Here is a 26754-nt window from a genome sequence, read left to right on the forward strand (position 1 = left end):
TTACAAAGAGAGAATTTTATCTGGTATTACTGTGTCTGTACTTCTCTCTGGCACAACACCAGTGGGTTTACTCCATGTTTGGAAAAATATGTAATGGATGAATAGAATGATTCTTGCCAGACAGACTTCCCAAGAAATAAAGAGAACCCTTAGGCTTTTACAGATTTTACAGATGGAGGGAAAGAAAAAAAAGCCAGTTTGGAAAGCTTTTCTTTTTTCTTGTAAAATAAGATAATGTAGTAATGGTACCTTCTACTTTGGGGTATTTTAAGTTAGAAGAGTATGAATTTGTTAATGTGTATTGTACGTTTTTAGAATGTTAATGTTGTGATTATAAATATGGCTGGATAGCTAGAGGCAGGGCATTAAGCATGGAGTTTCACAGAGGTGTGCACTGTCAGGGTGTACTGTCTTGTAGAATCAGAGGCGAGGCTCACTTTGAGCTGTCAGTGCTGGTTCTGTATTCACCTTCTTGAAGAAAACATTTTTACTGTAAACATTCTGGACACATACACCTCTCTAGAATGGATCAAAATCATTTGTAGGTTGAATCAATACTCTGTGTATTGTCTTTCAGGACTTGACACTGTTGGCACCCTCACCTCCCTGAATAGATGTTTGATATGTGCTTTTAACACTCATTGCTACTCTTGTTTCCCACAAATTAATACTTGATATTTCATTGTTTAGAGTTAGATTTAGTAGGTCTTCCCACTATTTAGTTTTCTTAGTTTGTTTGATGTTTCCATTAACCAGCTTTATAATATGTGTGTAGGGTCAGTTTTGACTTCATCTATTGTGCTAGCCAGGGGCCAGTGGGTATAGTGCTTGGCACGTTCACTCTCCACTTTCTCAACATTATACATGCCGTCTTACCGAGCCCTCCGTTGTGCCGTTCAAATGTGATGATGTATATGTGAATGTTTCGGAAATTATTGAGCACAATATCGGCATATGGTGTTAGACTGTTCATTTTCCCCACTAAGGCTGTGCAGTGGATTTGAGTAGCATTAAACCCCTCATTAAGGTCGGTAGTGGGGCCCTGTGTCAGGACCTTGCTTTTTATGCACTCATCTTATATTTGAAATGCAGTTTAGACACCATCTCATTTAGACACCAGCATTTGTATGCTATGATTTTAAAATTGTGACTGTGATACAATTATTTCTCGGTTTATTATTCTAGTATTTCATTGGTTAAAATTCTGGCAGATGGATTAAACTAAGTTGTAAATGTTATTCATGGTAATATATCCTTATTAGTAAAAATAATTCAATGTATATTTATAAACATACATTGTATCTATAGATGCACATACATATATCTCAAGTGTATGTGTATCCTCATAATATATAGGTATATATGTATATATAATATATATATACTAATTAATTATATTAAAAAAAAACGATTTAAGCTTTGCCAATCATGGACTAGGCAGTATGTTAGTGCCTGAAGAAACAAAGTCCATAGAACAAGATGATACTTTAGATAATATATAGGATATAACAATATTTAATACTTATTGAGCATTTACATCTATCTTAAAACTTCATTTTTATCAATTTTTCTAGACTATTTTGGGTTAACAAATGTTTTGATTATAATTTAAAAAACCCTCAGCTTTTTTTGCGAAGTATGCAACAATAGAGGAAGCTCCATTTATTTTTCTAAGGAATAAAGGTCTTTAGAGCCAAACTCAGTGTGAGCCACTGTTTTGGGGCCCCTCAGGGAGGTATTGGTTATAAGGATAAGCCACGTGCAGCTGGGCAGAGATGGGAAAATGTCTGAAAAAGTCAGCCCAGGCCTGAAAGTGCAGACACATTGCTTCTCTGGCTGAGAAATCAGGGCATGAATAGAAATAAACTTGCTGATGCCCCCATTTTCTTTTGGGTAAATGTTAGATATTATAGAGGGAAAATTAGTAAGTCAATACAATGTTCCTTTTGTACAAATAGAAAAGTGGTTCCTTGGTCAAAAAAAAAGTGATTAAGAAATACTCCATTAAGAACTAGTCAGAAATTATCCAAGAAATACTAATGCGGTCTGTGTAGATCTGTTAAGTTTGTATAATAGGAGCAAAGAGTTATGCGAACTAATTCAAAGAGGAATATTTCTTTAATTTTTAGATACAGTGATTATAGATAAAATAATTTAGCAAACTCAATACGTTACTTTTAGCAAACTTAATAATTAAGTAGTTTATAAGCATCTTAGAGCTTTTTTTTCCCCTCATCATTTTGCATCTGCAACAACTTGGGAAATGTTTCCGTTAATCCTAAATTTACCACAGTGTTTTGATAATCTCAAGGGAGATGTGTAATGTTTACTCTAAATAGACCTTAAGAATTTCAAGTATTCTTTTTAACATAGGTTTTTGCATAATTTTCTGCATTTATACCAAGAGTCAATAATTTCTGGTCTAAAAAGTAGGGTGAGTAGCAAGTTAGTATGTATTTCAAACAATAGAAGTAGTACTCACTAGATTAACAACCAGTTTCTATTGTCTTTGAGAACCAAACCAGAGGAAATAGCATAAACAGTTGCAGGCACAGGTAGCTTCAAACGCAAATACAGATGTGTAATTGAAGCCCTGAACAGTGTCTGGGAGGACTGATCAGGAGCCCAGAGGTGATGCCTGTGAGATGAGGCCAGACTTTTGATCAGTTTACTTTTTAAAATGACTTCTCATGTGTCCAGTGACACCTTGGTGGGTGGTAACTGAGTTACATTGTTTGAAGTTTGGGTAAAGTGAGAATGATTAACCATCAATCAGGATTTTTGTGGGATCTGCAGATACTGATAACGGGGTGTATGTGTGTGTGTTTAGTTTTAGTTTTGGTTTGAGGTAAGGAGTTTTACATCTTGAGGCACTCTCGATTTCTATGAAATAATTTCAACTTTTCATCAAATGTAGACATCTTTACATGCCTGTTGTGAGAAATACACTAAAATGCAAAAGTTCCTCCAACAAAGTTTACTTCCACCCACGATATTTTCTTAGCTCCTCTGCACTCTATGCCACAGACACAGGAAGAGGCAAGCTGGTCTAGAAAAAAGGCTTTGAGACTTTGGATTCTTAGATGTAAATAGTGTGTGCCTATTTAAAAATTCAACACATTTTAAATAATACTACTTCTGGATGTTTTGATCATCAGTTGCTCCCTGAACACTAATTTATGGTTTGCAGTAACCGAAATTGGTAGTATTTATTGAGGGGCCAGGCGGTATCCTAGTGTTCTACTTGTATCATCTTATTTAATGCTGACCTCTACTCTATAAAACAGGATAGACATTATTGTCCTCTTTTATAAATGAAGAAGAAACAACTGAGGTCTTGAGCAGTTGAATAACCTGTTCCAGACCACATAGGTAGTAACTGGGTCAGGGATACAACTCTTACCTGTCTGATTCCAAACTTGTTCTCAGCCTCAGCATTTTACTACCTTCTCATACAGAACTGACCTGGACCAGACATTTAAAATAGCATTTAAAATAAGGGTGACCTTATTTGGGTCATTAAATATGTTATTAGTTAATCTCTAGGTTCTTTCTCTAGACCAGTGATTTTTAAACAGAGGACATTTAAACTGCTGCTTCTCTAAATACGTGAATGACTCTTGTAACTCTTGCTTCTTAGACGTGAGTCCTAAGAAGAATACATAAAATATTAATAGAATAAACATTTTTCCCTATAATAATACATATGAAAGAAATCTTCAAAGTAAAATAGGCAAATGAATATCAAAGAAGCTTATTTTAGAGTGTAATCCTATGAGAGAGCAGCCTTGAAAAATTAAAAAAAAGATTCTCTTCATGATTATGAATTTGAAACAGTTGGAATGAATTCAGTCATGACAACCTAACTGAGGATCATTTCTGAGAGTGAGGAATCCAGAAAGTTAAAAGACTCATCGCTTGGTACTGAGGTCACCTGCTCCATAACAGACTAAAATAGAAGAGAACAAGTGTTAAGAATTCATTCTGCCTTCCCAGTGCTTTTGTAGTTTTATTTTTAGAGCTCTGCCAACAGCAGTTGGAGCATTGTTGGCCCTTATGTGCCTGCTCCGTCAGACTCGCCCTCTCTCTTGCAGTCTTTTGCCTCCCTTGACAGGTGTGAGAGACTTCGTAAGTATCGCAAGCCAGTCACCTGTCGTCAGCCACCCTGATGTGGCTTGCTTCTTCACCCACTGAGCTCAAAAGAGAGGTAATTTTTCTACTGACTGTTAACATAAATGACTTTTTTAAGGCTTAACGTAGTAAGAATGAAAGGGTGTTGGATAGAGAGCGGTGCAGGAGTGATAGAAAAATATTGAGTAAAGAAGATGAGTTTCAAATACTTAAATATTTAAAACCCAGGAAACAATAGTGTGTAGAAGAGATCTGAGACAGTGACTTTCTCAGGAACTATCAGCAGTTCATGTAGATTGGAGTTTGGAGAGTCAGTGATTTTAAGCACAGACACATATTTCAGTCACCTGGGAAGTTTTCAGAAATTACCAGTGCTCAGGTCCTACCCTGGAGACTACAAAAATTGGCTTGCCATTGGTTTTTTTTAAAAAGATCTCCCCAGATGATGTTATTATGTAGCCAGAGTTGAGAACCACTGACTTAGAAACTCAACAGCAATTAGTTTTGCTTTTGCCGGTATCTACATCATCTTGGGTACACGCTTCACTTCATATGTCGGTTTCTTGTATTAAGAACTGTTAGAAGAACCACCATCTTTTAAAGTGCTGTATAAGATCCATTCAGAATTGTGTATATCCAGTTATATTTGGCTTTCATGATTTGCAGAAAATAACATATTTAAAAATGTACCAGCATTAATTGAAAAAGTCACAAGGCTTTTATTAGCTGATAATCTACACATGATAGTTAATCAAATATTTGTTGAATATCTACTATGTAGAAGACATTGAAGGAAAGACTAAAGGATCTGGCATTTTATTTGTACTGAAGGACTTATGATCTGGGGAACTCATAGAACTTAAGAAGTAATTAACATTCCAAAGCTTTCTGTGCTTCACAGCAATGTACAACAGTGATGTATTGAATGCAGAAGGAGTAACAACTCTGGGCTCATAGTGTCATGGAGAGTTCATAGAATGTATGAGACTTGTAAAGTTTACCAGATTGTTGATTTGCAGCCCTCTCCATCACAGCTCTTTTGTTTTTAAGTGTCAGAGACTGAGAGTGAGCCTTTGTTGGTGGCTTAAAAGTTCTGAGATCAGATCACTAACTTAGACCAACCTGGTTTTCCCACCATAGGTAATTTTTTCTCATTGAATCACATTATCTTGGGACCACCCTTAGCCAATTATTCTTGTGTTTACAACTGCTTGATACTTGAATATGATGTTTATCTAAGACAGGGTACCTTTTGAGCTGGCCTTACAGAATGAATGGGATTTAGTGCAATTATAACAGATTGAATTTCACTGTCTCAGATTAGCTGGAGGAACATACTAAACAAAGGATAAGGACATACAATTTGAAAAGGGAAAGTTATTACAATAGTAACAGAGTTAATACAGTTCTTCTGTTTGCCCTATCTGCTAAGTGCATTTTGATATTTACAACTTGTGCCACATTTTACTTTTATTTAGTAAAAAGATTCAAAGAGTTTATAATATTAAGTTGTTAATAAGTTAGTAATTTAGTAAGTTACCAAGTCAAGATTCAAACACAGTCCAGTAGCCATTCTGATATCTAAAGTAGTGCCCTTTCCACGCTACTGTGTTGCCTTATATAAAGGAATAATGAAAAGAGACAAAAGAAGGGTACAAGGTAGAGGCTGGGTTGTGGAATGCCTTGAATGAATTTCATTGTGATGGAAGTGGGAAGCCATTGAAAATTTTTGAGGGGGGCGTAGTTTTAGGTATATTAGAAGGCTAATCTGGCAAAGATGTATAGGTTATATTAGTTCAGTGCTATTTCAGAAATGATTTATTGAATGCATCTTGTGTTTGATACAGCAGTATTTGGTCCCTGGGAGTAGGGTTGCATTGAAGAAGCACTTTTCATCTAGTGCTTTCTTTGTGTGGTACACTGTTCTACACACCTTGGAGATAAAGAGAAATAAGACACAGCCTCTGCCCTTTATATATTTTATTATTGAACCAGCCTGTTGGATACATGAGTCCTTGTTGGTATTTTTGTATGCCCAGTTGCAGCAATGATGGGTTCCAAGGGAAGAAAGCTATATAGGAATCACCAAGGCTTTTATAGTGATCCAGATGGTCTCAGCTCAAGGGTGTGAAGAAATGGAAGAATGGAAAGAAGAAATAACAGAAAGAGTGGGCAGAATTTGGTTGTATGATAAATATGAGAAAAGTACAATCATTGGGGGGAGTATTGGTTTGGGTGACATTTTAAGATTTCCCATCTACTTACATGAAGGAGAAGGAGTGAACATTTCAGATGTTTCCCTACCATCTACTTTTTGTCTATGGTCTTTGAACCTTTATGTTTTGTTGCAAACTTCTTATGAAGAGTTCTGTCACCATGAATTAATATATAGCATGCTGTGACATCATAGTGTTCCAGATACTACTAATTTTTACTTTCTTTATGGAAATAAGTTCCTCTTATGTTGCATAACAGTCCGTGAAATGCTTGATACGTTGGACTATGAAAGATACCACTGCTTGCGTGTTTCTTTATAGCATACAGAGAATTCATGATATGGTTACGATAAGCAGGATCGTATAAAGCAAGAGAAAAACTAATTATGCATTGAATTATATAATACTTTTTGTGACAAAGATCTAATGATCCACGGAATTTGAATGTGTTTTTTGAACTGTCTTTCTCAATGGCTGATAATTTTTGAAGAAAAACTATCTACAATTGTGTCAATATTATATCCAGAGCACAGTGAAACTGACCTTATACACATTAAACCCTCTTCCTGATCTTTCTTGGTACAAGCTCTGACCTGTTCTGTGTTTGGATTGAGCAGAGTAGAGGAGCTACTCAAAACCTGATAGTCACCACACATTTTCTATAGTACATACACAAAAACTATCATTTTCACAGTAATTAGTGCTGGTTTTCAACTGTATGCCAATGCTGTTGTTATTAATAGAATATGTTTGGATATATGCAGCTTATTTATTTTTTGTTAAAAGAAATCCTCTTTCAAAAATTCTAACACCTGAAACCAACATAGCAGTGTAAATCAACTATAGTTCAGTTAAATAATAAAAAGAAAAAAAATGCTAGCAGACCTTGGTCTTAATCTTTTCTGTGGCCAGTGTGCAGATAATCAAGAAGAATTTAGTTAAGTATATTAAAACAGCAGTAATTTTCCAATATTTGAGGGCTACAGGAAATACATATTTTATGGAGGTACAGAAATATGACGCATTTTGTGCCTGTTTATTTTACTTATCTAGTGATATGAAAAACTAACCCAAGTAAAGTTACATGAACATGGATGTCAAATTCACTTCCCATTGCCTCCATGAATTTCTAATATATTTTCATATCTCTAGTGAAGTAAGCTCACACACCCAGTGTGTGTGTTCTTTGTGCTAACACTGCTTAGGGTGGTAGGCAGATCCCTCAGAAAACTCTTGAATAAAGAGTTGAAGACGATGGTCAGGAGGTATTAAATTAAGCTGTGCTGGAGTTTTCCTTCTGTGCCAATCACATTCTTCATCTGGGTGGAAGACTTTCACCATTATCACACTTGCCTCATTGGGCTCTTTATAATATTTTTAGAGGGGTAGTGAATAGAATATCTGATAACACTCATTTTTTATATATATGGACCCATCATTTGCAATTACTCAAACATAACCGTTAATTCATTATAATAACTGAAAAGGTTTTTTTTTTTTAAACTAATTAACTGGCTAAGTTAAAAAAAGTGTAAAGTCTAAAAATAACAAAGTAGTGAGACAAAAAAGCTTCCAAGATTAAAATAGATAAGAATTTACAGGAAAAAAGCAGTGCAGTGAGCACCGAAGCTATGATTCTTGAGCCAGCTTTTCTTCAAAATAAGAATTTTTTAAAGACTATTTTTTAGAGCAGTTTTATGTTCAGAGCAAAATTGAGAGAAAGGTAGTACAGAGATTTCCCCTATACCTCCTGCCCCTACATAGCCATTGCCTCCCTCATTATCAGCATCCTTGTTTTCCTTTTACGTATAGCACAAGAATCCAAAGTATAACCCAAAGGTGGGAAGAGTTGAGGATGGTTGAGAACGTGATGCTCTGTGATGGTGGATTGGAGAGTGTCTTCCAACCAACACCATTCAAACTATAATCCCCACACTTGAAAAGTGGTTCCAACTGTTCAGACTTGATAATTTGCACTGTATGATGCATGCTGGGCCATGTTCCTTGGAATCCCCTTTGGAATTCCACAGACAGCATTGCTCTGGCCATTCAGACACAGGATGAATTCCTAGACTTTGCCCTTTATTCTCCTACTGACCAGATCCTGTCGTTTTAACCACATTTTTTTTTGTTTTTTTTGGGGGGTGGCCGAGATGTTGCAATACTTTTACTTATAAATAATTTCGCCAGCTTTAGAAATATGATTATGTTCACATAAATTTCACTTATGAAATACATATCTTAATTTACATTTTGATTTTAAGCATTAATTTTATGCTTTTTTAAGACACTTATGCTGAATTTTAGTACATAAGTACATTTAAGGGGGAGAAGGTGTAACTCAAGTGATAGAGCACATGCTTAGCATGCACAAGGTCCTGGGTTCTATATCCCCAGTACCTCCTCTAAAAAAATAATAGATAAACCTAATTGCCCCCCCATAAATACATTTAAAAGTAATGTGTAGTAATGGTCTATTATTTTTATGTTACTGTTATCCTAATTAGACATATATCCTCACTTTTAAATTGGGAGCACTTGCTGTATTTCAACATTGACCTTATTTTATGTTCAGCATCCTCAAGAACAGTGACATGAAATGACTAATCAAATAATTATGAAAATGCTAAAGAGAAAATCGCTATTTTTTGCTCACTCTCCTATTATACCTCAACAAAATTTATTCTAATACCAGTAGAATTTTATTGAACCAGTTTTGAGACACTCCAGCTCAGTGAGAGCGGTTCTCAAAATTAGCTAAGTCAGGAAAGGAAAGTATCTTGGATGCTTCGGATTCTTCTATTTAAATCTCCTCTCACTGCCCCAAGTAAATATAGATTTAGTATTTGAGTGACAGCAACAAATGCTGAAACCTAACCCTAAGTTCTCAGTGCTCTGATGGACCATATTTGGCAAATCACTGCTGTCTCTGGACTTCACTGATATAGCAAATTTCTTTTGACTCCACAGGGAAACTACGTGAGACATCAGGCACAGTCTCATGGTTTTCTTTCCTGAGTGTAAAATTAGTAGTACTGACTGAGGGTGTGAAGTAATGAGTTCGTTTGAAAAGTTACCTCGTGATGCCAAGTGTAGAACTGAAGTTTGGCTTTAAGTGAGTATTCCGTGATGCACACAGAAGCAAGTATGCAGGAAATAGAACTGAATTTATTCCCCTAGAATTGAACAGTATTTTAAATTTGAGCCTTAAGAATGATAGGGGAAACCTTAAGCTAATTACTTGCAGCGACCCACAATCAATTTGCAGATTGTTCACTAATTCATTTGAACCAGGGGTGGCAGTTTAAGATCTGCGGAGGATCACGATAGTTTCTAGTCTTTGAAAAGGAAGGTTTCTTCTAGCATCCTTTGAAATGAAGCCAGTCTGTTTTGGTCTCTGTCCCAACTGCAGATCCATAGATAGGCGTGTTCCTGCACATGTCACTCTGTGTCCTTCCTCCTTCTTGCAACCCTGAGGTTCCTTCAGGTCACTGGCCTCCGTCAGCCACTTTCATGTCTCTCTTTTAGCCAGAGTTTCAAGAACTTATTTAGAACTCTCATCCAAGAATTTGACTTTTTCATCTGGGTGCTCTTGTGTCCTCCTTTGGCTGTAGGGTTGAGGGTGGACGGTAGAGAAAGGGAGAAGAAAGTGAATTCTCAGCTAACTCTGCTAGATTTTATCCCTTCACACTTACAGAAAATAACGAGTATTTATAGTGTTAATATATTTTTCATATACTTGAGTATTTCCATTTGTCACTACATCTGGCAAGGGACTATGATTGGACTTGGGTGATGCTGGAAGTGTTAATCAATCTTAAAATGTCTATAAATCATAGATAAATATTTTTTTTTCTTCGATGTAATTAAAAAAAATTTCCTCTTCAGGGTCATGGAATAATAATAACCATTGTCAGCCTTGGAATGGAATCAGTCAGGACACTGGGATTGCTTCTTCAGCATTCGTTCCAGTTTTCCCTCGCTATGTAGCATCCACATAGTTTGGGTGAGCCCTAATTCCATGCTAGACAATGCAATTCCATCCCTCATGGTGGTGGTGGGTTCAACACCCTAGTTGGTTTAGAATGATGTCTAACACTAATTTTCAATAAATGGGGGAGAAAATACTTCTCTAATGGATTACATGAGAGTTTTGTAAAGTGAAAGATTGCTCCATATTTTGCTACCCTAAGTGAAACCACGATAATATGGTTTAAGGAAGAAGGCAGTGTGAAAACAATTATGGAGGAAGAGAACTTGAAGTCCATATTACCTTTAGAGATTTTAACAAGTGAGGCAAAAATAATTCCATTCATTGTGTAAGCAGTTTGAATTTTTTGTCTCTTGGTACCAGAAACACTCTAACTGATAAAAGAGACATTTGTTAATGATTCTCAATTATGTTGACTTTAGGACCTCCTCCAGGCAGTCTGGTCATCATCTGGATAGCTTGACTTCAGCATCACCTAGATATATTTAGCAAGTTCAATATTGGAGCACTTTCCATCCCATTCTTCCTCATCCCAAACCTCCTCTTCCTTTTCTGCTTGCTAGTGGTATCAACTTCTAAGTGTTTTAAGTTGGAAAATTTGGAATCACCTCAGTACCTCCCTTTTTAATGCTATTGCATTTTACTGCCACCCAGAATCATTTGGCTACCATATCTTTTCCTTACGCTGTTTTCTGTCCGCACTGATACTTGTCTAGATCAAGCCTTGTCCATCTCTTAACTGAAGTATAGCATTTTGTTATTAAAAATAATAATTTAACATTGTCTTAACAATTGTGTTAACATTGTCTCTCAACCACAACAATCTGTCTTCCACATTGTAGTCTGATATCTTACACAAACTTCTTATCTTGCCCCTTTATTAAAAAAAAATCAGTGTACTGCATTGCTGACGGGATGAACTTCAGACTCTCTGGCCTCAACATGTTTTAAGAGAAAGATCTTCATTCTGGACTTGATTCATCATTGAAAACATGTGCATAATATTAATAGAGCCATAAATATGTTGTGATGATTACTACTGTTACACAAATATAATATCCAAATAATGTTGTGAGAGATAATGTGTGAGTGTCTGGAAGGTGATAGGCTCTGCATTAAGTGATGATTGCTGTTATACTGAAAATCATAGTTGTTGTCTAAATACTGCCTCTGTGAGTGCATGTGCTGTTCCTTTTCCCTGTCCTGCCTCTTTGTGAATGTCACCTTGTCTTTCATAATCCAGCTGATTGCTTCCTGCTGTGATTTGTTCATCACTCCCTCTGTTATAAAACCTGTATTTTGTTCATAACTAATAGCATTTATCACACTGTATTGCCATACATTTTTAAAGAAACTTTTTAGGAAATTAAAAATAAAACAAAGCTTTTTGTTTTTCTCTGCTGAGTTTTTTGAAGACAGAAACTAATCCCTGTGCCCGTTTCTAAACCCTACCCTGGCACTTCCTATCCCACTTGCCACCTTTATTTTTCTCCAGCACCTAAAAGTGTACTTATATTATCTACATAATGTAATTTACTTGTACTTACATTTTCTATCCTCCCTAAAATATATGTTCCACTAGGACAGAGAATTTTGCCTTTTTATTCACTGCTGTGTCCCCATCCCCTAAGAGAGGTAGACATTGAATGAATGAATGAATGAATGAACAAATGTCTTCTTTATTGTTGATTTCTAATGCCTAACACAATAGCTGGCATATGTTAGTTGCAAAAAAAAAAAAAAAATCTTGGCCGAATAAATCAGTGAGTGAGGTTATAAACCTGGGGAATTGGAAGGATATGAGTTGGTGACCTAAATGTAGAAGGTTCTCAATGATGGTTTTAGGTGCATTTAATTCAGAGAACATGGTTGGAATTGTAATGATAACTCCCAAGTGCCTTGTTTCAGGTTTTTCTGTCTTTTCTGAGCTGGAGGATATAAAACAAACAAAAAAAGTGAGAAGGGAGGCCTAACTATTTAAAACATGGAACTTTGTTAAATCACAACAGAGGTAAATAGAATGGAGTGGAAACGAGTGCCTTTTAGTGTCGACTGTGACTTTTATGAGACTGAAAACTTTGCTCCATTTCATAATAATCACAGTCCAGCAAGATTTTGGTGACTGAATGTGTTGGTTACATTTGAATTAGTGACTTAATTGGTAGAGGGTTCTCTGTTCCAATATTAAAATAAAGCCAGCTTATCATTCAAACAAAGAATGAAAGAACAAAACGGATGAATAAAAGCAGGAAGAAAAGACAGAAGGGAAGATGGAAGGAAGGGAGGGCCGAAGGGGAAGTGAGGAAGGGAGGGAGGGTAGAAGGAAAGCAGCAGAGAGAGAAACTACAGTGATTTTGTCATGAAACTTCACTCTAAAGTGATTGGAGCAATTCTAAAATGTTATTTATTTTATTGATTGTGTCAAGTAGCAGTATTTGCGTCTCTGGGTTTAGTAGTGTGAATGTGACACATACATGTGTGCACATGCATATATTTAATAATAGTTCACCACAGAATACATAATAAAGAATTGAAATACACACAAACTATGTGACTTAAATATATTATTAAAATAAGCTTCTGTGCCTGGAATAATGTTTGTGCTGTGGCAAAGATGGGTAAACTAGAGGAGTGATAAATAAACTGATTTGCTGCAGTAAAAACCATGAACAGGTCGTGGTCCCTCCCTCACAGCCCAGTGTTCTTTCTCCCTCACTCACAGTGCGTCATGCTGTCCTGTATTAGGACCGGGGCTCTAGGGCTTTGGAGTCCTTTCTTGTACGTTGGTGGTCGTAGTGTAACCTGAGTTTCCTGTAGATGTAATGTTAAGGAATGATTCCACTTGTAGATATATAGGTAAAAAAGCAGTCGGGGGCAGTGTCTTTATGAGGCTTTGTCCTTGGCTTCTCTCTCCACCTGTCCATCCTGTCCCCCTGGGGTCTCTCCCCACCCCCTTCACATACTCATGATTCTTGGCTGTTAGTCATTTTATTCCCACCACCTAGCTTGCTCTTCTCCTCTTTTATCACCTCATAAAAACATTTCATTTTTCAAGACCCCGTTTAAAGTCTTATAAGCACTGTGCATCTTGACTCCCCTACTGTGTTAACTTTAGTTAAGTCTTTTAACCTCTCTATGTCTCATCTATAGAAGCTCCTCTCAGAGAACATGGCGCTGATGTTTAAATGAGTTTATATGGGCTTAGCATATTCTCTGACATGGCAAAATATGTTCAATAAATTTGGCCATCAGAAGAAATTAGTTGCCACCATCTATACTAATATTGCTCTTTGTACAAGTGCTTTTATGGCATTATGTTGTTATCTCTGATTTGCCCTTGTGTTTCTCCACTAGTTTGTGGACTCCATCAGGACAAACACCTGCATTTTGCAAAGCTCATTTCTAGGCAAAATGAATATTGTTGTTAAGAATAATCACTTACAATCTAAAAATATTACCATAAACACAAATATATAAAGTCTATAAATATATTTAGAACATGAGGAAATAGAAGATCAAGAGAATGCCAAAGGAATAAAGTTACGAGAATACTAAAATACAAATATATTAAAATAAAAACATTCTTATATATCAATTAAATTTTTAATTAAAATATAGTTGTATAGGTAATGCATGTGAGGGCAGGAAGCTCGTTAGTTGGAGATACCAAGTCCTGATGGTAAACAGAAACAAAAACAAAACTAGAAACCTTTGGGGGAAAATGAGTTAGTGAATGAATGCTTCTTCTGTTGGGATTCTGGTACCAAGACCAAATGAATTTGGTAACCTGTGTGGAATGACGGAGGGGAAGGAGGGACATGCAGCTTTTATGAAACATTGGGAAATAGGGAAAAAACTTAAAGCACTCGTGAGAATTTAAAAAGTTGACAGCATCAGAAATCAGAAATATGTAAGTGGGTTTTAATCTCTGGTTTGGAGTTTTGTCAGATACTGTTTTCAGCTAGGGAGCACACGATCAGAAGGAATCTTATTTTGTAACATTAGGTAGTATCAAACTTTTATCTCCTAGAAGTATTTGATTTTTTTCATGTCTATTATATTGCCATCTGTGGACCACACATTTTAATATTTTGAGTAGTGGTTTAGGTCTTGGTGTCAGCGTAGTTATATTTTGTTTGTTATTTGGATACGTAAAGTAGCAGGATAGCTACCAGGAAAACCAATCTTCAGAAAAATAGTGAGCTTCCCATAAAAGGGTGTAGATAATGAACAGAAATGAAGGGCAATACTACAAATTGAGGCATAATTACTCGAAGTAGAGAAATAGTGAGTGCTAGGAATCCCCAGGGTGGGATTGTATATTCTGTAGCCACAAAGTGGTGAATTAACCCTTAGAAATGCTAACATTAAGATTAAAGAAATCTAGCTGATTAAAGACTATCCAAATATTCATCTACATCTTTAAAGACCTAGATTATGGGATTTACATGTTTATGTGTGGAACTCTGCATTGCTTAAAAATTACATAAAACTTGAAAGTGGGAAAGAAAAACTTGGAGAGTAAAGGAATAGTATGGCAGTTCATAAGATAATATTAGCTCAGAAATAATGGTTAGTAAAACTTCTGAGTTTGCGTTAAGGAATCAAGAGCAGAGTGTTTTTATTTTGAATTGTACATAGGCAAATTTTAACTAATAATTACCAAAGTGATCAAATATATTAGGAAGTCCAAATAATTCTGTGATTTTTGTGTAGAGAAAATGACAAAGAACACTGCATTCTTTAGTTTGCATAGCATTTTATCTCACTTAAGCCTATCAAACAGATACTGGAAATGTGTCTTATGCTCATTTCACTTTTTTATATACATTGATGGAGACTCGGAGTAGTTAAGTGAGTCTTCTGCTAGCCTCTCATAACCATATTTTTCTGATACACAGTGTTTTTGTAGGCTGAGAAAATACACTTATGCTACCTAAGATTGACCATAATCTTAAGTGTTGTATTATAAGTATGGATAGATATGCAGACTACTGTAACTTCCTTTAGGCTGTTAATTATACTCAAATAAACTATTAATTGTAGACAACTGTTCATATCAGTGAACAGCATAATATTCAGTTTAGTTCCTTAAACACTTTTAGAATCAACATTTTTGCTTTGCATACTTTTATGAGTTTTGTGCTTAGAGGGTTTTTTTTTTAATAACTATTACATTGAATCACTACTAATATACTATTTAGTGGGAAAATATAAACTGTGAAAAGCAGAAGCCATGCCTGAACTCTGGCAAGCATGTGCTTACCTCCATAGCAGCAAAGCGCACGGTACAAGGGAATGGGTCCTGGTGTCAGATTGCTTGACATTGTGCTTGTCACTTACTCCATATGCAGTGCCTGGTGAATATCTCTTTTCTAAGTTTTTTGTAACTCAGTTTACTAGCGAGATTGTACAGTCTATCAGAGTTGTATTTTTTTTTTTTGTCTTTTTAGTCCAGAATTCCAAATGTCTACAGGAGTACCCTACATGTAATGGACATTGAATAAATATTATAAAAATAAGTCTGCAAAAGAATGAGTGTATTATCTGCGCATAGGTTGCTTTGAAAGTAGATCATTTACCTTAATTTTTGTCAAATAGGAGATGCGTCTCTTATTGGTGCTCCCACTTTTCACTGTCATTCATTATTAGTGTCTGTTACTGTGGCTGAAGGTGAAAGAGGTTTAAAAGAGAAGAATCTGCAGACGGTTCTAAGTGAGAGAGCTGCTGTTTTGGGGAAGGGCTCTGGTCAAGTGTGTTAGTGTTGGTGGTTGATTCTTTGTAGTCAAACAGTGAGAGGAAGGCAGTGACTTTACGTATGTTCTGACTGATGAAGGTTTGAAGTGGCCTTGAACCTCTTAGCTCTTTCTGTTCTACTTTATCCCTTTTCTTCTCCTTTGATCGATAATCAGCCTTCGGTTCTCTTACTTCTGATGGTTGGGTTTAGCATGTATTTGAGGCTAGTAACTTAAAGAACTGGTGTCATGGCTCGTTTTTTCTTTTCCTTATCATTTCTCCTCTTCATGCTTTTGTATACAGTAGCTCTAGCTCATTAAATGTAATGACTACATGTGTAATTTTTCTCTGCTAAATGTACAGCTAATTTGGAAGGTCACAGGTCTAGTACAATATTATAAGGACTTAGAAACTTGTATAATACACTAAATGTTAATAAAAGCCTGAAATGTTGGTAATGTTTTTTGAGAAATCTTTTTTAAATAGAAGAGATTCTAGGAAAACACAAACCAAACAGCCAGCAAACCACCAAACAAGCCCCTAAAAACTGCCCCAAATGTACCTTATACAGGTAGCTAATGGTCCTTTATCACTGTTCTCAGAGTGTCTGTGAGACAAACTACCTGGCATTCGACAGTGATTATTGATAGCCTGACACTCTATCATGATAGATTTCAATATGGGAAATTTAGTTTTGTTTTTCCTTCCTTCCTTCTTCCCTTGTATTTTCTAATTTTTTTCATCCTCCCTCCCTTTCTCCCTCCCTTTCTCTCCTCCCTCACTATTTTTTCCTTCTTTCTCTCTTCCTCTTTTTTTCTTTCTTATTTTCTTTCTTGTCATTTTTCTTGTAAGCTATTTAAGATTTATAAAGAAGAGTGAAGGTGTGAATGATAAAAGCACTAAATTCTGACTTAAATTCAGGTAGATGTATCCAGAACTGTGTCCGTCTAGAGCCCAGTTTGTTTCCTCTCACCTTCCATTTCACCCCAGAGTTAGACCCTCCTCTGGGTCCTGTTCCATTTGTTACTTGCCTTTATTGATGTACTGAGTATACTTTGTTAATTTTACTTTATTTAATTACCTTTTCTTCTCTATTATCTGAGAGGAAGCATCAGATCTCTTTTAGCACTGTCCTGGGCATTGTCACGTGGCACATCCCAAAGAAAGGCTCAGTAGATGTTTTTATTTTATCCTTTACCTTTAGCAAGTATTTTTTCCCACATACTGCTCTAAGTTTCTGTTGCTTTCCAATTCTTACTTCAGTGAAGTTGTTTCTGCCATTTTCCCATTGGTGTTGCATTAGGGGCGTTTAGATAATTATCTGTAAATAAGATATTGCATATAAATTACACATATATGCATATATATGAGTAAGTAAAATGTCTAGTTATTTTATAAGTTTATTTGATTTTATATTTTATACTATGAAGAATAAATATTTCTTTACAATTATTTTTCTTGATCTGCTTTATATCAGACACAAATGAGAGCTTTAGTATAAGTTCAACGTAGCATCTGGTAGTTTTATGCCCAGGATGGATCAGTCACTGCCAGGTATTCTTATAAGTGAATTTTACGTGTTAGAAATTTTTTTTCAAGTCTTGGTTTCTGTTGTGTTAAAATAATTTAAGAATAGGCAGAAAGTACGTTGCTTTTGTTTGCTTATTACATTGAAATAAAATACCCAAGGAATTGATATTTATTTTTAATTTCATTTTCTAATTTAAATGTTTATCTTATTAGCACCTCTTCTTGTCAGTATTTTTGTTCATATAGATACAGTACTGTTTCTGGAGCCGTTGGCAGAACTTGTACACATCTGTGTAGCTTTCAGCATGGTTTATACGTTCTGTACATTGAAGAACATACATGGTATTGTTCTTTGTGTAGGAATTCAGCATTTCCCTATTGCAAGATGACCTTCATTTCCATTACTTCATGAAAATAGTACATATTTGTATATAGGTAAAAATTTTACATGTAGATGCTGTTTCAAGGTAATTCAAGTGTTACTGCCTTTTTTTTTTCTTTGTAGTCATTTTATTATATTTGAATCTTTCAGGATGAGCTGAAAGACTGCTTACTTCTTACTTCATATATACAGAATTCTTGGAAATTGTTGATAATACAATCAAATTGGTATCACTCATAGAATATTACTAAGGAAGAGGGAACATTATGTTTCAAGCTGAAGGATGATAAATTTATTATCTTTGCTGTTTCCTAATGACTTACAGAGGCACCTGAATGTTTAAATCCAAGGGGAAACATACATAATTAGAAGTTTTACAATGACATGGGACAGAACTCAACGTTTTTCTTTTTTCTCTGAGGCACTTAGTGTTTATGTATGTTGTTTTATCTGTTTTCTCAATCATAATAAATTCACTCATTCTCAGCTGATAGTGATTTAACATGTCACTCCCTCACAGGTGTATTTTAAAATTAAAGAACATTTCAGGAAAGGGAGAAAAGTTTATATAAAACAAGGAATGACTAATTACAGGTGGGAAGGAGGTTAACCTTTCCAGTTCCCTTTTAAATCCCACCATATGGGACCACCAGCTTTACCTCTGCAAACAGTTCCTGCCTTCTATTTGGTTTAAATCTGTGCAAGGGAACAAAACAAAACTTAACAAAAAAATCTATTGTATGAAAATATTTAAGGTGTTTAAAGGCCAAATGTAATATTTTTGTGCTGTATCCTAACTTGATATGCCATAGTATCAGTAATCCTTATGACATGGGTAATTTCGGTGTATTTTGAATTTAAACAGATTAGTTTGGATATTCTGAGGCTTCCGAATTAGATGAGTGAGCAGAACTTCAGGTGTGTCGGCAGAAGTGGAGATTATACTGTATAATTTGCCAGTCCTGTTCAATCTACTGTTAGAAATTGAGGGATTTGTTCTTGACACATAAAGCATGCAGAGGACGTAACTTGTTTCCATCTAATTATATGCTTGTGTGGTGGTGAATGTGTTGTCAGATTCTAAAACCATGTTTGAATCAGCTTTTCTTTTCACCTTGGTACTCTGCTTTCTGAGATTTTTATATGGTCATATGAACTGTGAGTGATGCTCAATATTGACAAGTGCAGTGCAAACAGCAGATGGTAAGATATTGATGGAGACATTTGTTAATGGGCCAGTTGTCTTGCTTAGAAGTACAGCTTTTTGGCAGAGTTTTTGGCTTTTTTCCCCCTGTGCTTTTCTGCACTATGTTCCTTGGAAGGAGGAGGAAAGAAGCCAAAGGTTCTTTTGTGTTTCTTCATGGGGAAAAAAACAGGTTAATATCAAGATAGTGTTGACCTTAATTGAAACCACCCTTAAGTCAGTGGAGTTACTACGTCATGAAAAAGAACACTTCTTTTCTAGGTATACTTAGATGCAGACACCAGCTGTATCACTCACTAGTTGGTAAATTTGGACAGAATCCCTAAACCTTACGAACTTGTTTCTTTTACTGTACGTTGGAGATCACAATATTTACTTTATTGTGTTTTTTCAGAGGACTATACTGACATGTAGTAATATATGTGTAGAGAATGGTACATTGTAATGCTTCGAGATATTATTATTGGAAACTAAGGAGTGTCATGAGAGATCATGGACTCTACTGATTTAAAATGTGGGCTTCAGAGCCAGAAGGACCTGAATTTGAACGCCAGTCCTGCAGCATCCTGGCTGTGTGAACACAGGCAAGTTACCTACCTGGTTGAAGCATTAGTTGGAGCATTAGATGGAGATACTATTACCTTATAAAATTATATATAAATAATGATACTTATAAATGAATTAACCCCTAGTTAGCATGAAGTAAGTGCTCTATATGTGGTAATTACTGGAAATTTTTTTCCTCCCCACCAGTGATCATGCTGCCACAGGACAAGTCATTAGTAAAAGAATAAGTATTTGAAGGAAGTGTTGAAAGTTAAAATTGTTTTTGATAGGTTGGAACATAAACCATAACTAAAAAGAGGTAATTAGATTGGGATGAATGTAAATTCCTACATTCAGTTTACAAAAAAATGTTTAAATATATGAAAGGAGAGAGAGGATGAACCTTGGTAACACGATGTTAAGTGAAAGGAGCTAGTCACAAAAGACTCCGTATTGTGATACCATTTGTATGACATTTTTCAGAATAGGCAAGTTAATAGAGACAGAAACAGATTATAACTGCTCAGGGCTTAGTGAGGGGACAGGTGGGAGAAATGGGAATTGACCACTAATGGGCTAATGGGTTCTCTCAGAGGGTACAGGTATGTTCTAAATTACACAGTAGTAATGGCTGCATAATCCTGTGACTTGACTAAAAAACACTGAATGGTACATTTTTAGTGGAAAATTGTATGGTACATGAATTACATCTCAAAGAAGCTGCTTATAAATGGGAGAAAAACCCCGCTATTTTCTAAATAATTTCTATGGTGTACATGAAACAGTTTATTTCACTTTTAGATGTCTTAATACTTTCAGTAATAAAACATTATCTACACTGGATACATAGTTTTGTACATATTATTGACGAGCATGCGAGGGACCTGCTGGCCTATAACTCTAAACACCTCAAAGCAAAGAAGATGGGGCTGGACTTCCTAAGGTCTCTGGAAGTTTACACGTGCACAATAATTGCTCAACAGATCACTTTTCTAGAAGTGGTATTTTGCATCTCTGCTATTATTTCTTGCTAATTGGCTATTTCTTGTTGATGATGTTGTCCTTAAGATCTGTTTTAAGGAATACCCAAAGAGTTGATCAAGCTTCAACTCTGTTTCAACTCCAGGTTTGCACAGTTACCTGAGAGCGGGGAGAATTCTCAGCTTTCCCAGTGGGCTTTTCTTTGACGCCAAGAAAATAGAAAGGTTAGCACACAGGTAAGGGTCAGTGCCCCCTCTTCTGTTAGAGGCAGGTCAGGACCCAAAGAGAGGAACTGCTTTCTCCAGTCTTCTTCGTACAGATACTGTTACTGACTCTGCGTAAAGGAAAGTGTTCCACTAATTGCCATTCAAGTGAGCCACACCCATATTGCTCTTCCTGTAAAGCTTTGCAGATTTCTGGAATGCTATTTCATCCTCACTTTGCTAATTGTATCTTAACCCCTGAAGGTCCCAGAGAGTCCTGACAGCTCTAATTGTCTTCTCCCCTGTTGCAGGTACATGTTTTTTAACTTAACACAAAGTAGCATGTGAGCTATATTCCACTTACCTGCTTATTGTTTTTACAGAGTAGTTTATATAATTCTCCCAACAACCCGGTCAATTAGGTATTGCTACCTGAATTTTAAAGGTGAGGAAACTGAGGCTGAGAGTTTCTGTAGTCACATGTTAAGTGAGAATGAGGCATCAAATTCAGGCATTAGCTAAGTGCGCCAGCTTTCTTATGAGAAGGCTGCTGGGGCAGGGAGATTGAGAGATCATTCTAGTAGAAATAACAGCTTATAGTGTTGTTTGCCTACATGTGGCTTTATTTGTATAATGCATTTTTAAGAATGGAGCTGGAGTAAAGAACCCAGTAAGTCTTAAAAATCAGAGCATATGTAACATATAAATGAAATCTGGAATTCAGTTTTTTGTGAAGTACCACCAGTGTGAGCGTTTAGATGTTATTCTCTGCTGTGCGCTAGAATGTTTGGGGGTGGAATGGATAGCCAATGTGATAACTGAGTCGAAGAACAGCGTCTAGGGATTTAGAAATCATCTCCATCCTTGTTGTCTTATTTACCTTAATTTTTTTCTTCAATTGCCCAGTTTCTTTTCACTTTTTTTCCTAGAAAGCAAAATTTAGAATATCAGACTTTAGGTGAGACCCTGAACATCCTGCTTTTAGAGTAAATTGATGTGGTCTCACCTTGTCAGCCAAAGGTAAACACCCTACAGGGCCCCACCCTAATTTCAAGCAAGTCTTTTTTTTTTTTTTTTTTTTCCTTAGAAGAAAATAGCACTCTTGAGAAACAAGTGGGCCTCAAGTTTGGCCAACTTTGATGCCCCTGAATTTTGCACGACTGCTCTCTGCTGCTTAGATGGCGCCCTGCTGCTTGTTCTCTCACATAGCCTAGAGCTGCCAACGGCAGACAGCCCCTGACCTTCATGTAGTGTGTGTGAAATGGAAAATACTTTGCAAAATGAACAACTAACCTGAATTTCTGTGCACGGTCTTGTGACTCTTGTGTTCAGAGCAGAATACTGGTGGTTAGAAGATCTGGAATTGATTTTCTCATCTGTCTGTTCTCCAGCTAGTCACACCTCCACTGAGCCACTGGTGAAGTAAGCCAACATAAAACACAACTGTGGCCCACTTCTTTGATTGTCAAGTATAGTGAAATTTTTAGAACATTAGTTAATTCATAGACTAACAGTTAATTTGTAAGTAGAAAGTCAGTACTTCTGTTTTCCTATAAAAAGAAGATAACCCTGACAGTGGAAAGTCAGATCTAGTGATGGAGAGGTGAGCTCTGATAAGAATTTGAACTAAGGAACCTTCCCTGGGAGCCTGAACAGTTTATGCTCTTCTAATATATTTTAATTTCCTTTGCTCTTTCTTATTTGCATCTAAGAACAAAACTATTACTGCTGTATTCTCAGGTGTTCTGAAATGGGAAATGTCTGAAATACTGTAGGAAAGCCAGTTTTTGATTCCAGTTTTTCCTTCTGCTCATCTCAGTACCACAGAGAATTAAGGGTTTTTTTTTTTTTTTTACAGTGTGAAACCTCATATTTTCCTGGTGATTTTCATTGTTGGATCATCATGTCAATACATTATAACTTCATAAATAAAATTTGCCATCTTTTGCACTTCCAAGGTTGAGAAAAAATCTGTGAATTTGAAGAAATTATTAAATTTGGTAGTGCAGAAGAAGCTAGCAATACTGCTAAAAATGTGTTTTTGACTCAAATTTTATCTTCACTGATCCAGCCTTGATCTTCAGTTTCACATGGAGAATAATGTGCAAGAAAATTCCCTTTTAGGTGGGGAGGGATTGGAATAGCAGCAAAGAATGGTTTAAAATTTGAAGGATGAGAATGCTACACTTAATTTCCAAGAGGTATTTCCCAAATATTTTGCTCTTCGTTAGTATTATTTCTTAATAGTTGTTTATTTAAAAAAGAGTCTGAAGAAGGGGTTACTATGGATTACTTCACCAGTCATCATCATAGTAAGGGCATTTAATTATTTATAAAGGACATATGGCCATTGCAAACAATATATTTTTTTCAAAGAAGTATCATAAATGCAGTAATTAATAATTAAACTGTCACACTGTTCTTTAACCACATGGTAAATCTTTAAATTGCTGCCGCTTTATGTTGTATACATTAAGTGTGTATGTATGTGTGTAGAGGTTGGTGATCTAATTGCCTTAAATATAATAATTTTAAAGTCATTCTTAACATCCAAATTATAATAATATAATTTTACAATGAAACAATTACCAATGGATTTGGTACTTCTGCAATATAGAGTCTTTGAATAGATGTTGGAGTGTTTTTACTTCATTTTTCATACCTGTGTGTATATTTCTAAGTGCTGGTTCTTAATGGACACTCCCTTGGCTTTAGAAGGTTATGATTATTTTGTTAAAATGTAATTTGAAATAAGAGCTAATTTCTTCCCACAATCTCATGTGCAAATGTATCTCTAAGCTATTGTCTTATATATTTTGTACTTTCTAATGATGTATAGTTGCATTTGATATAAAAGTTTCCACAGGAGAATAAAGCACAGAATAAGAATTGGGAACTGCTTGATTAAGTCAGATGGGTATTCAGTACTTGAGCAGATTTTTTTTCCCCTTTGCTAAATGTGCTTATTGTAGTGGTTATTGCCATTTGAAAAGGCAGAAGCTGCTGTTTGCTTCATGGTAGCTGGTGGTCTCTTGGGAACTTAGCAAAAGATTCCAAGAATGCACAGTAATACCATAAACCAAAAATATTTTGAAATTACCTGAAAAAAATCCTAGTTCAGTTATTTCCAAATGTGTTTACAACTCTAAACCTACATATTAACCTTAGGATTGTAGTTAATGTTATATAATTTTAAAAAAAATGAAATCTCAAAAAGCATATCCAGCATAGGCTTGCTGTAGTGTTTTTAAGTACATTCTTTGGAACATGAACAATATATTTTACCATAAAAACAATAGGTTCCCAGCCCAGTTTGTAAAGCTCACTTAGGCCACATGTCCAATTATGTAAGTTAAAATTTAAATAGAACTATTTCAACACCAGGCTTTCTTGCTCATTTCTTCACCATGAGCATCAGTGGGAGACCTATGTAGGCACTTTGAGTGGAGGATGGAGCTGTGGGAGGCAGAAGAAATATGTCTGAAAAAGTCCCTTTCTCTAGAGATCTAATTATTCCTTCCTTGGTAAGTTATGGTCCAGTCCAATTTGGGATTATGAACTATCTTCTTATTCCAGCATTGGGAGTAAAGACTCACTCTCCAGCTCTTTGGGCAAGGGTAGCAGGGCTGGAAAGGAAAGGACAGCAAAGCATAAGGTGAGCAAAATGTGATTCTGTTCCTCAGGGAGCTTGCACTCCAGAGGGAAGGTGGACAGTTCTCAGATTTGTGGTCTCGTGAGATAGTGAAGTTTCGTAGATGTTGAAACGAGGAAGAAGCTATTAACACAGACAGAAGAGGGAAGTTTGCATTTGGCCCAGTATTTCAGGAGGGGCTAAGGTTGCAGGAGCATTTTGATACATTAATGTGATTTATGCTCCATCTACATGCATTAATTGATTCTTACATCAGGCCCCGTTTCCCCTTGTGTCTTGCATCAACATTCAGTTAAAAACAACTCCATCTTTGCTATTTTCAGCTGTGAAATATACTTAATGTTGATTTCTGCCCTAACTTTGGCTGATTTCAAATTACATGAAAAATATCTCTTCCTCCACCAGCCAGATATTTCTGCCATGTTTATACATGGCAAACAAATAAGCTTTAAATTTCTTTTACCTTGAGCATTTTAATGCAGTGTGTTTATTTCATATTGTAAAATAAAACTTCTTTCTAGGGCAAAAGTATTTTTTCTTTCATTTTTTTTTCTCATTGGACTCTCAGTGATTTTTTTTTTTATCATTTTAAACTATTTTACAACTAATTGTATTAGTCTGTTTGGTCTGCTATAACAAAATAACACGAATGGGGTGACTTAAACAACAGATTTTTTTGTTCTTACAATTCTAGAGGTTGAGAAAGTCAAGATCAAGGTGTCAGTAGATTCGGTTCCCGGTGAGAACCCTTTTCCTGTTTGCACACTGCCAGTGTTTTGCTGTCTTCATATGGCAAAGAGGGAACATCTCTCTCTTCCTATAATCCCATCATAAAGGCCCTAGCCTCCTGACCTCATCTAACCTTAATTATTTCCCAAAGGTCCCGTTTCCAAATACAGTCACATTCAGGATTGGGGCTTCAACATACTAGATTTTGGGGTCACGCAGTTTAGTCCATACCACTGAAATGAAACACAGACAACAACCCATGTCTTCTTCAATTGCTGCATTAATTCTCTAGGGTTTTTGTCAAATGAAACTTGATAAATGAGAGATTTAAGTGTACACTGTAACTGAAAAGGAATTCGTTTCTCTATATATTTTACCGTTTCATATTTTCAGCACTCACTTGGCTATGCGTGGTGGGTATACATTTTATATAGAGTTAAAAATTTTTTTCCCCCAGAAGCTGCTTTTGCCTTGTTTAGTTTAAAAAAAAAAATCACTTGGTTTTTCAAATATGTAAAAATAATGCGTGCTGGGAGAGTGGAGTTAAGGTGAAAAACAGAAAGCAGTGTAAATACTGTGCTTGTTTCTATACCAAAAGCCTCAGCTCCCTCAGCATTTCTTTGAACTTTTCATACATATTTGCTGCTAATTTATTTTAGCATGTATGTATGAAGACCAGGGGTGCTATTTTTATTAGAATTTCTGAGGACAGTGTCTTTATGCCTTGTTTCAGATATCATCGTTCTTCTGTGATGATCCTTTCCCTCATAACTATTAAAAATTCTCTTCCTTCCTTCTTGGTCTACATATTTGCTGCACCGTTATCTCCCTCGTGCTTTCTCTTGCAAACAAGGGATGAATGTGAATAATTGAATGGCAAGTAGTTTTTAGTTTAGAGTGGCGATGGTCCAACTGGCTGTCTTGTCTATAAGCATCATTGGGATGGAGTAGTCTAGCCTCAGGGCTGATTCTTCTCTTTGGGAATAGATCAGTGGCCCAAAAATCTCAGTAAAAGAAACTGAAGCACAAGTTCTGTAAACTCATCTAGTGGAGAAAAATACCCAACATGAATTATGATGTATTTTCTGATCAAGACTGTATTCCAAATGACAAATGTGTAAATATCCCTAATGGGTCACTTTATTACTTCTACTGACAGTTAGGTTACTAGATAAAATATCAGTGAGTCTTCTGCCACTCTGGAACTGGTGATTTAGAAGAAATCATGATACCTTTTTCAGTAGAAGCAGTTAAATGATCAAATCCTAAACCTTGGATAGAGAGAGACCTAAATCATCTGCACGCACTTTGATTCCATTCTATGTGTTTATGCAGAAATGTCTCCGAATGTACTTACCCTTTTGTTTTTAAAACCAACATGGTAAATATTTATGAACACCAATTATGTAACAGGTTTTATCCTCTTTCTGTATATCTCAACATGTCACTTGAT

General features: G+C 35.9%; 1 protein-coding gene across 11 annotated transcripts in view; it reads left to right on the top strand.

Moving 5' to 3' along the window:
* Nucleotides 1-26754, top strand: part of CACNA2D1 (calcium voltage-gated channel auxiliary subunit alpha2delta 1) — a 425155-nt gene that overhangs the window by 22975 nt on the left and 375426 nt on the right. Inside the window, exon 1 of one of the 11 annotated variants that reach the window (XM_074367565.1) lies at nt 4055-4207. The exons of the other annotated variants lie outside the window; for them this stretch is intronic. The gene's annotated coding sequence lies outside the window, so the exon portion shown is untranslated. Of the gene's footprint in view, nt 1-4054; nt 4208-26754 lie in introns of those variants that run through there. 11 annotated transcript variants of the gene reach the window in all.

The sequence above is a fragment of the Camelus bactrianus genome, chromosome 7 (genome assembly GCF_048773025.1).
Source record: "Camelus bactrianus isolate YW-2024 breed Bactrian camel chromosome 7, ASM4877302v1, whole genome shotgun sequence".
Lineage (NCBI taxonomy): Eukaryota > Metazoa > Chordata > Mammalia > Artiodactyla > Camelidae > Camelus > Camelus bactrianus.